Below are 7,836 nucleotides of genomic sequence, written 5' to 3'. Positions count from 1 at the left end.
GAAAGCTCACGCTCCAAAACCTCTGTTAGTCTATAAGGTGCCACAGGATTCTCTGCTGCTTTCACAGATCCAGACTAACACGGCTACCCCTCTGATACTTGTTTGTGAATGTGCACACACATACATACGTGAAGCTTTGTGTATGCTTATGTATGACATTGCTTCTGTCTGCGTACCTGTAATCATTTTAAACGTATGCATACATGTGTATGTTTATGGTCTTTATGTGCCTGTGTATGATTTTGCTTTTTGAAAAAAGTGTCTGGGCTTGGTTCTGTTTCTTGATCTGTGGTTTATACCTTCCTGTGCCCTTATGAATGATTGTGACGTCTATGTCTCTGATGGATGTGTGTGCACACCTCCCCGTGCGATTTTTGTATTTGCTTGTATGTTGATGAATATGACAGTTTCATTATCACTATTATCCTCTACTAGGATAATGTCTGGGGACTGACCGAGATGAGGATCTCATTGTGCTAGTCAGACTAATAGTCTGTGTGTCGAATACCTCCCTGTGTGCACGCACAATAACGTGATTAGTGTGTGTGTGTGTGTGTTTAGTATTGTGTGGTTAATGTGTACTTGCGCTTAAATGTGTTTTACTGTGAGTGTCCTTTCTTTAGGTGCTACATAATTCCATTGCACTGAGCTACATCCTGGCAATTTGTAGGCAGAATTTATAGGGTGAAAACTCTGTGGTGCATTTATCCTGCAGTTTTGCAGCGAATGGCTTTGCCTGCACAGCCCGTATATGATTAGCGTGTGACTATGTTAACGTGAGGGGTTTTTTTTTGTTTACTGTAAACCACAGTGTGATTTGTGTGCGGGCACCTCTATGAGCTATTTGCACAGGAGAATGATTTGCCCACGTTTCCGTATGCAACAGTGCTGGTGGGTGGGAGTGTTGATGCGTTCTTGTCTGTATGTGCGGGCGCAGCTGTATTGCTGTGTATGTAACAACGCGACTGTGAATGTTGTTTCTCCATCCGCGCGTGCGCAGCTGGGAACTACTCAACTCGCCTCTCCTCCCCTCCCCTCCCCTCCCCCGCCCAGCCCAGCCCCAGCTCTCTGCTACGCTTTGCCCGGGTTTCTCTAGCTGTAGCAGAAATAATCAGCCTTGCTTCCCCCTCCCCCCCAAAACAACAATGTCCTGCAGCAAAGCATCCACGTAATTATGCTCTGCAGGTCTCCATTCAAGCGACCCAAATGCCTCCCTCCTTCCCGTACCAAGCAGCCCAGCCCCTTTCCCAAAAATAACCCTGCTGCTTACCGCGCCCCTCTTTAAACATCCCCCCCCCATGCCGCGCTCTTTGCCAGGAGCCCTGAAAACACTTCCCACCGCCTCGAATTCCCCTTACAGGGCTCCCTGCAGGAAATCCCAGCTGGTCCCCACCCTGGCAGGCTGCCCCCCCCCAGTTCTATGCCCTGCTGTTATGCCACTTCTAGCTTCTCAAAGCCCCCTTTGGGGTGCTAAGAGCCCCTTGGGTGACTTGCAGGGAGCCCTGCACTACGGAGTACATGGCACCCTGGGGAACGGTTACCCGAGAGGGACTGTTTTATCCACAGCCTCTTGACATCGCTTCTTGATTCCTTCCCCCCCACGAGCTCTTTTTCCCCACCAGCTTGGTTCTCCCTCCCTTAACTCTTCCCCCGTTTGCTTTGTTTTTCTTCCTGCTATTCCGTTGTCTAATCCCTCAGTGCTGCCAGGCTCAGCAAAAACTCATCAGACCATGTGGCAAGTCTCCAACCCCAGAGCGAAGCAGCCACTGCAAAAGTACAAGCTGAGGATCTCACTGCCTTGTCCCTGTGTATTTGTACAGCTCACCCTGAGAAAAGATATAAGCGGTAGAATTAAGTCAAGACATATTTTGTACTGTCCAGAAGCAAACTGTGCATGTTTTTTAGAGTATCAATAAATATTTAAAAAAATGAAAAGGGGCTCGTCCGGGATTTGAACCCGGGACCTCTCGCACCCAAAGCGAGAATCATACCCCTAGACCAACGAGCCACATGTAACTATCGCTGCTGAGGAAGTACTTGAGAACTCATCGAGGTGCATTGCATGCGGATTTTCCTTTTTCGGATTTACATTTTTCTTCCGTTCTCTTGCTTCAACTCACTTTCGTCTCCTTCTGCCAACACTCCAACGTCCAGTTTTGCTCATCTTTCAGCGAAAGTGAATTGAGTTTAATTCATTTTTTCCCTTTAATCTCTTCCCCTCTCCAGTAATTCATTCTTTCTTTCCAACAACATAAGTGAAAAACGTATCATCCATCTGATCTGCCAGTTCCTAAATTTCTGATAACAGCTGTAGAGAGCAGCTGATTTTTATCCTACTGATTCCCACCTCCCCACTCACTCTTTTTGTAATGTAAACAAAGGCAGCAACTGCTTCCAGTTAAAAATCTTCCAAAGGAAAAGGGACTATAAGGTACTAAATTTTAAAATCCATAATTGCAGGTGCTTAGATGATCCAACATTATATATCTCTAGCCTTTCTAAGAATTTACCATTTGCAGCTTGGCCCCAAGGATATTAGAGTGACAAGGGGGGTGAGTAACACCTCGTGTTGGACCAACTTCTGTTGGTGAAAGTGACCTGAAGAAAAGCTCTGCTTCAAAGTTTGTCTCCTCACTTAACTGGTGGCTCATCAAGACACTGGTTGACATTTGAAAAAGTCAAGGAATGTGACTGATCTCCTGGAAAGCGAGATAAAAGCTTTTGCTGAAATAAACAAACAATTATTTTTTAAAATGAAATGAAGGTATGAAAAACGGACGTGCAAGGCCCCAGCGAGATTTGAACTCGCGACCCCTGGTTTACAAGACCAGTGCTCTAACCCCTGAGCTATGGAGCCTCTTGCTGAAAAATGCGTCTTCTGTCTTGCCCAGATTGGTGAAGATCTTTTGACTTGTGCTTTGCTAAGGATCCGGCTCAGTTTTCTGTCCCCAATTAAAAGTATCTTTATTCACCAGGAGTCGATGGCAATGTAAGGATGCACCTAGATTTGCATAAGAAGCCTCCTTCGGAAAGTCCTTCAACCTCTGTAGCCAGCTTTAACAAACAAACAGGAAAAGGGACTTGCCATACACACTGATGGCCGGCTGGCTCTGTCCCTGGAAAAAATGTGTGGTAATGCTACCACCTGCTGTACTGAATGTGTATTGCACCCCGAAGGTTGGCTAAGTTAAATACCTCTTGCCAGAAGTGGAAATCAATAGTTTACGGTGTTGTTGTGTGTTTACTGCCACTTTATTTGCATACAACAAATGCATCAGATCATATGTCATCACATTAATTGCTTGGCACTTTTCTTTTTTCCCCAAAGCACTCACCAAACTTTGATTAAAGAATGTATTAAACTGATTAGGTGTATTAAATTGGTGATGAATAACGTCATTGTGATACCCAGGAATAAAATCCAGGACCCTGTTTCCCACTCCCCTTTTCTAACCCATACAACAATACTGCCTCCACCTAGATGTTTGCTGCATGTGCATGGTTTAGTCAATGGCATCCAGCATGGCATGCACTTGCATTTCTATATTGTGCAATAATGAGAAGCAATATACTCTGAGTATTGTAATGAACTCTGTCTGAGTTCTACCACATCAGAAAAACCAGAAGTTGAGTATTATATACAATTTACATTACAGTAGGTCTCATTCCCCTTTCTTGTAGACAAGCACCATTATAGATTTTTTCCAGGAGCTGGGAGCTTCTTCCAGGAGCTGGGAATACAGAGCAACTGTTTATATTTGTTGATAATGGCAGTTAGTACCAGGCAGCCAGGGTCTAATTTTTTCAGGAAGTTGTAGCAAATGCCATCTTCTCCCGGGGCTGTATTTTTGGTCTTTGTAAGTCTGGTCAGTCTCTACTTCCTATGCTGTAAAGGCTTGTTCCAGGTCCTCTGCATAGTCAAGGTGGGGTAAAGGATGAAGGTACCCTGGACGCTATGTGTCGTTCTGAGCTACATGATCAAACACATCCTTGAAGTACGAGAATAGTCTCTCAGACAGGATTGCGCAGTAGGATGAGGGCCTCTCTAGGATCTCTCTCATAGCCTTAGGGCAGTTTGACTGGTAGAGCTTCTCGATGCTGCTTCTGGGTCATAGTGGCAACTGATGTTCCTTCTCCTGTGGTGGTGGTTGTTGTTATGTCTCCATGCAGGAGCTCTGTGAGCAGTCAGCGTGTTCTCCTGAGTTCCCTTCCTCCCAGATATGATTTTTACAGACAGGGCTTAGTGAGTCTGTCTACAAGGAGGTCAAATTCATTGAAGGAAGCTGTCCTCGCCAACTCCTCCATCCAAGTGGTTTGCCAGGTGTGGCAGCCCTCGCCGAAGGCTGCTGCTCCTCTGGCTGCTCAATCTCCACAAGCTCAGGCTGGAAAACTGCTGTGGGATTAGCCTGTTGCCTATTTTCCTCTCAGTGCTGAGTACTCTGTTCAGCTGGATCTTGAGGCATGATCTCTGGAATGAGGTCAATGTCTTCCTTTACAGTTTTTAGGGCAGCACTTGTCCTTTTAGGAAGGACAGTTTTCGGGGCAGCGGTACTCACCCTTTTAGGGATGTGGTCTTGCTTGGGAGTTTCCAGAGCAACACTGGTCCTTTTGTGGATTAGTTCTGTCTGGGGGGTGGTCTTCAATGCAGTGTGAGAGTCAGGACCAGCTTTAGGAAGTGTGGGGCCCAATTCAAACATTTTCGGCGAGGTCTTGGCAAGGATGACTTAAAAAAAAAGACACATAAAAAAAAAGCCTTTCATTTCTTAGCAACCAGTTCCCTATAAAAAGTTCTGATTTAATGGATGTGCCACAGTATCTATTTTTTGTACCAATACGGTTACCATATGTCCGGATGGTGATTTAAGAACCAAAAAGCCTGACATGTCCAGGAAAATACGGGTGTATGTTAACCCTACCTAAAGTTCTTTTTTAAAAAGATTGGCCTGAACTAGAAATGAGCTCCGTTTCACATGTGTGGGTCCCCACCACTCCCTGGGGGTGTGCTAGGGTGACCAGATGTCCCGATTCTATGGGGACAGTCCCAATTTTTGGGTCTTTTTCTTATATAGGATCCTATTACCCCCCACCCCCTGTTCCAATTTTTCACACTTGTTGTCTGGTCACCCTAGGGTGTGCACATGTGTGAGTCCCAGCTGCTCTCTGCCTCCCTCATTGAAGCAGGTGTGCAGGGTTACTGCCTTGGGAACTGCAGGGCACCAGTGGACATGGGGCTGGCTGGAGGCAGGGCAGGGGGTGTGGGGCTGGCTGGAGACAGGGGGTGTGGGGAGGGCTGGCTGGCTTCAGTCAGGGCTGTAGGGGGGTGTGGCATGGGTTGGCGAGGCTGGAGACGGAGGAGTGCGGGACTGGCTAGCTTCAGGCAGGGGGGTGCCACAGGGGTTGGCTGGAGACAGGGCAGGGGGTGCAGGGTTGGTGCGGGCAGGACAGGGGGAGCAGGGCTGGATGGAGACAGGGGCTGACTGTGGGCAGGGGGTGCAGGGCTGGCTGCAGACAGGGGGTGGCTGCAGGCAGGGGCTGGTGCAGGCAGGGCAGGGGGTGGGTACAGTGGGTACAGCCCACCTCATCTCTCCCCCACCAGGGTAGCAGCAGCAGCCTAGGGCTCTGGGGGCTATTTAAAGGGCCGCGGCTCCCCTGCTTCCACCGCCCCAGCCCTTTAAATAGCCGCGGGAGCCCTGGGGAAGCAGTGGGGTCCAAAGTGGCTATTTAAAGGGCCAGGGTGGTAGAATCAAGGGGAGCCCTGGACTTTTTAAATAGCCCCCAGATCCCAACAGCCCTATCCCGGGGTTCCAGCAGTGGGGCTCTGGTGGCAACTTAAAGGGCGAGGGGCTCCAGTTCCTGCTGGGAGCCCCAGGCTCTTCCAATTGCCCCCTAGGGAAGCCGGCCCAGCCCAGTACAGCAGACCGGCTCTTGCCAGTATGCAGTACTGCGGCTTGGGCACAGGGCCCTCTTAGTGGCGGGGCCCAATTCAGAGGAATTGATTGAATCAGCCTTAAGCCAGCCCTGGTGAGAGCTTCTGGAGGCAAGGTCCTGTTGGGTGGTCTTGGAAGTCAAGTCTCCTACAAAGTGCACTTTCTGCCTCAGTAATTAAACTGGTAAGAACACATGTAAAAATGTTATTAAACCTAATGTTAAAATTACATAATACAGAGGTTGAGATAAAGCGTGTCTGTACAATATATGAAAGTGCTATACCATAGCCCCAATGCTCTTTTCTGCTCTCCCATAACTAGCTCCAACATGCAATCAGTCATACAGAAGATACTTCCGGTTTCTCTCCATAGCAGTCCAGTGCCTTGCATTCGTATAGCCGCACATTCTTCATGGCTTGTCCCCATTGCCTTGGCAAACAGCTCCCTTCAGCAGGTCACAACTGAGCTGGGCCCTATTGATGAATCTCCAGCTAGCAAATCAGGTGAAGCTGCCTCAAGGGAGAAACCAGTTACTGGTGTCCCAGTTGCATGTCACTTTGAAGGCCTTGCCCTGCTCTGGCTTCCATCTCAGATTTTCCTTGTACTGCCAACAAGTGGCATCCTTCAAGGTCCTCTCCAGCACGGTTTTAGCTCTCAGTCTAGAAACTTCCTTTTAAAGAAAATGACAGATACCTGCTCAGCGTGACTCTGGGCAGGTAGCTGGGGCTTTGGCACAATATGCCATATATATAGGCGCCGATTTCTGCCCCCGCCAGTGGGTGCTTGACCTGCCTCTGCCCCTGGCCCCACCCAGACTCCACCCCTTCCATGAGGCCCGGCCTCTGCCATGCCCCCTCCCACCCCTGTCCCGACCCCATTCCAACCCCTTCCCCAAAGGCTCTTCCCCCTTCCTGCCCCTATTCTGACTCCTTCCCCAGATTCTCACCCCGGCCCCACCTCTTCCCCATCTCCTCCCCTGAGCCACCATGTTCCCGTTCCTCCCCCCGCCCACGGGGGCAGCAGCAGGGTGGGAAGCGCTGGGCAGTAGGTGGAGGAGTGGGGACATGGCCCACTCAGGGGAGGAGGTGGCAGAGGAGGAGATCGGAGGAGGGGAGCTTGGCTGCTGGTGGGTGCCAAGCACCCACTAATTTTTCCCTGTGAGTGCTCCAGCCCCAGAGGACCCATGGAGTCAGAACCTTTGCAAGTATCAGCAGACTGGTGATAAGATCACAAGCACTGGCAACCTTGGGAACTCCAACTCATTGCTTTCCGGTTGAGAAGAGCTTGAATGCTCAGTGGATTCACCCTTCACTAATAGACTTTCTGGATATCAGTAATGAGTGAAAAATCATTGTAAACATTATCATTGCCAGTCTCTTCTCGATTGACTTTTGTTTTGAATGACTTTGTCCAATTCTGTCCCATATGTCTCTCTGTAGTTACAGAGCTTCTCTAAGGTTATCAGGCCTTGTTCTTATTTTAGTTTTTAGTCGAGTTCTTAATCTCTCTAGTACAGAATGATGTTGATCTTTTGACCTGTGCTTTGCTCAGATTGTGATCAATGTTCCAAACCCAAGGAAACGTATCCTTATTCACCAGGAGCTGATGGAAATATACGGAGAGTGAACTTTGCACCTAAATACACACAAAAAGCACTTGTTGGAGCTTCCTCTGCGCTCTTCAGCCAGCTTTAAGAAAGAAACAAGAAAAGGGACTTACGCCAGCTGCAGTCAGCCCACCAGTTGGGTCTTTCCTTGGAAAAAATAAGTGGAAATGCTACAAGCTGCTGCACTGAGTGTGTTTTGCACCCTGAAGGTTGATTAAGTTAAAAATATCTCCCCAGAAGTGGAAAATAATAGTTTGACATGTTGTGTGTTCTCTGGATTTTATTTGCACACAAGTACAGATC

The 7,836-nt window shown here is 48.4% G+C and overlaps 2 non-coding genes across 2 annotated transcripts; both read right to left on the bottom strand.

Annotated features, from left to right (window-relative positions):
• Window positions 1-1,936: 1,936 nt before the first annotated feature.
• TRNAP-UGG (transfer RNA proline (anticodon UGG)) lies at window positions 1,937-2,008 on the bottom strand. The gene has a single exon. It is a non-coding gene; the product is annotated as a tRNA-Pro (tRNA).
• A 776-nt stretch (window positions 2,009-2,784) lies between these two features.
• On the bottom strand, window positions 2,785-2,857 carry TRNAT-UGU (transfer RNA threonine (anticodon UGU)). Its single transcript has one exon. It is a non-coding gene; the product is annotated as a tRNA-Thr (tRNA).
• Window positions 2,858-7,836: the final 4,979 nt, after the last annotated feature.

The sequence above is a fragment of the Chelonoidis abingdonii genome, chromosome 13, assembly GCF_003597395.2.
Source record: "Chelonoidis abingdonii isolate Lonesome George chromosome 13, CheloAbing_2.0, whole genome shotgun sequence".
Taxonomy (NCBI): Eukaryota; Metazoa; Chordata; order Testudines; family Testudinidae; genus Chelonoidis; species Chelonoidis abingdonii.
This window is presented reverse-complemented; position numbering and strand designations above follow the sequence as displayed.